Source organism: Propithecus coquereli, unplaced genomic scaffold (genome assembly GCF_000956105.1).
Source record: "Propithecus coquereli isolate 6110/MARCELLA unplaced genomic scaffold, Pcoq_1.0 Scaffold95, whole genome shotgun sequence".
In the NCBI taxonomy this organism is placed as follows: Eukaryota; Metazoa; Chordata; class Mammalia; order Primates; family Indriidae; genus Propithecus; species Propithecus coquereli.
Window position 1 is genome coordinate 7,601,623 of NW_012155840.1, and position 3,632 is coordinate 7,605,254.

Here is a 3,632-nt window from a genome sequence, read left to right on the forward strand (position 1 = left end):
AGGTTCATGTATCAATATTTTGTTTTTAAGAAAAAAATCATTCTCCAAACTACTACACTTACAAAAATTGAGAGATTAAATACAGTAGTACATCGTCTATTGCCTAGCATGATAACCAATATAGTTGATATTTAATAAATGGTAGTTATTACTTCATTATTATAAAAATACTAGTTCAATGGCAAATGCAAAATTTATCCTTTTTTAAAAATTGAAGAAAAATAATATTTCAGAACTGGAAAAGCCCACACAGCTTATTCAGTTCAAACACATCCTTTCTACTTCTCAGGACAGGGCTTTTCCTACCACATTACTAAATACTGCTCCCACCAGTTACTGGAATACATCAGACTCGTATTTTTAAAGCTAAAAGACTAGTTGTATTTCATGGATTAAGTAGTAAAAAATGACAGAGCTGGCCAAGTCCTTCAAATTTGTGTCTAGTTTTTTAAAAAGTATCCAAAGTAGGTGAGGAAAGAATAAGGAAAAAAAAAACCAGAAAAGGGAAAAACTCATTTTTGCCTAAGAAAAGCTAGAACACATTCTAGAAAATGTGATTCTCAGCAAACACAAAGTTTCCTGCTAAAAATTCAAGTGGTGATTCTGTTTACACAAGGTCAATTATTAATATTAGAGGTACAGAAGAAATGAGTTTCAGAACACTAAGTAATAATTTACAACTTACAGAGTGGAAGGTAAAGCCAGGGAATCTAAGGGATTCTAAAACCCTTATTCTGACTTGGAATATCTGTCTTTATGCTATACTGTTGCCAAAAACTTCCAGTGTCTAGACACTACATTGATAAAGGTATGGGTAGTATCTTCAGTGATAATATAGGTCCTATCTCTTCTGATGTATATATAACTCCAATGCAACATAGCAGAAACGATAGATACACATACAAAGAGACGGGAGTGCTGGACTGATGGAACCATGTAACACATAAATAACAGTGCTGCTCGGTGCTCCACTGAAAGAGGAAAGTGGATCCCTGCTGCTAGTTACTACTTCTGTGCACACATAGGAAAAGTCATACAACAAGCATAAGACAATCCTGAGCTATGTCAACATTTTAAAATAACCTATTCCACTAAAAGCAACTAAATCCCAACAGCCCAAACTCTCCATTTTCCACTAAGAATTACTATAAAACAGCTGCTTATAATATAGGAACAGAGAAAGAAATAAAATGTTGGAAAAAATGTTGTAAAGTAGAAGACTGTTTCTTCAATATAAAGAAAGATTTCATTATTCAACAATGCAAATTAATGAAGCAGCTTGGGAAAAGGGTATGGATGACACAAGTCTACAGTGAACCTCATTTTTAAACATCCAAAGTGTTTTAAATGTTTATTAAAATGAATAGATACTTGGAATAATCAGACAGTATTCTCCTCCCAGTACCACCCTTTGAGGGGAGGTGGAATGGGACATAAAAATCTATCTGCAAAAATTAAATGGCATCATGTAGACTAAATTTATATCTAAATTTTAAACGTTAAGAGGAAAATAATCTCCCTACTTCTAAGCCACTGCTATGATTATTATTATTATGAATACTTTAGGAAATTATTAATATATATTTTACTTTTACAGAGCATTTGGCCTGGTATTGATGGAAAAATAACTGATGATTTCTACAGGAAAGGAACAAAGAAAAAAAATCTAGTTTTTACAAAATTAAATATTTTAAAATAGAAAAAATTTGACTCTTAGAATATCAATCTTCTAATATGGATGATAACTCTAATTAAATTCAACTAATCATCTTTATAATCACATATGAATACTATTTTAACAATGGGCCATAATTTTCTCTAACAAAAAATGACGATACACTGATTTTATCCAAAAAGTTAATTGTTAACTGCTACATACCAACTAAATCACACCCAAATGCTAGCCTTATCTTCTCAGAAATTCAATGATAATAGCTTTCCTCAGGCCTTAGCCACTGCAAACTTATCACACTTATGTTAAAATGATTAAGTCTTGCAACATTACTACTTAAAACAACACTCTGCATCTTTTCATGTAATTGCAATCCTACCATTGGCTGAGGTGGGGGCAAAACAGCAGGAAATAACTACCACGTAGCTACAATTTTTTCTAATGATTTAATCTCAAAGGAAAACCTTAAATGAATCCATAAAATGAATTTGATTTTGTCTGAAAACAGCTACAGAACTTTTCCTAAAGAGCTTCTATTGTTACCACCACTTAGTTATTGCTGAACATTTGTCTGCTAATATAAGTGAATAATTACTCAATGTTTTAAAAGTAAACATTGACCACCATTTATTACTAGCTATCTTTGCACAGGCAAACTTGTGACTCATTGTGTCTACATGCAAGATCATTCCACATTTCCAGGCTTCTGATTAAAAACAAAATGAGATGGTAAAACAAAGATGAAGAATCTCAAATATCCTTTCCAGCTCTAAAAAACACAAGCACACTGAAGGCAGGGACCTCCTCTTTCTCTTATTTACATCTCCCCCAGTCTTTCACTGCATCCTGCAGACAGAAAGCCTTCTGGGTAAGCACATCACCAGGGCCACTAATATTCTTAAATAAGAGTGAATTTTATAGTATGCGAATTATATCTCAATTGGAAAAAAAATGATTTACCCAGTATGATCCACTTCATATTGATTTTAAGACACAATACACTATTATTTGTAAGCAATATAAATGTGCAAATGTAGATAAATAGAATGGAAGAAAGGCTTAAGAATTGGAGGAAAAGGTTGGGAAGCATTTAAAAACGCTAGCTGCATCTATAATAGTTAATTCTCTAAACAAGGAATCAAATATAATAAAATGTAAACATTTATTCATTCTTGGTAGTGGGGATTTGAATGTTTGTTATATCATTCTTCATATTTTCCTATACTTTTTTTTTTTGAGAAGTAAAAAAAACAGCCATGAGCTATAAAAGGCATAAAAGGCACATCACAAAGGCCAAATACTAAATAAATACATATTTATAAGAAAAGATATGTGGCACAGCCAATAAAATAAATGCAAATTAAAATGAGGGTTTTTTTCATGCAGCAGAACAGCAAAGATTAAAAAAAAAAAAAAAGCTGTTAATTTTCAGTATTGGCAACCATGAGGGAAATGGGCAGTCTTCTAACCCCTGAGGAAGAATAAACTGGTACAATCTTTTTGGTGGAAAGTTTGGTAATACATACCAAAATTTTAAATCTACATACCTTTTGTCTCAACCACCTCCCTTCTAGAAATTTAACATGAGCAAATTATTATAAAAATGAATGTCAAGGATGTTCATCACAGCATTATTCATAGCAAATTAAAACTGGGAACAATCTAAAGATCCAAATGAAGTATACTAAATCTATGTTCAATGTAATATCATAAAATTCTGCAATTTAAAAAGATGATCTTCCATAAGGGTAGGAATGTTTATCTGTGCTTTATCTCCAGCTCCAAGAAGTATGCTAAGCACATAATAGGAGGTTCAAAAACACTCATTGGATGAACTAATGTTAATACTGATGTGTGTACACCTATATATTAAGATGTCCACCATTAACTATAGTTATCTACGAAAATTTCAAGCAACTTCTTTCTCTACATTTCTATAGTTTGATTTTTCTTTTTCTTT

The 3,632-nt window shown here is 31.7% G+C and overlaps 1 protein-coding gene across 1 annotated transcript in view; it reads right to left on the reverse strand.

Annotated features, from left to right (window-relative positions):
- MLLT3 (myeloid/lymphoid or mixed-lineage leukemia (trithorax homolog, Drosophila); translocated to, 3) overlaps positions 1-3,632 on the reverse strand; it is a 281,858-nt gene that overhangs the window by 270,704 nt on the left and 7,522 nt on the right. The gene's annotated exons all lie outside the window — the stretch shown is intronic.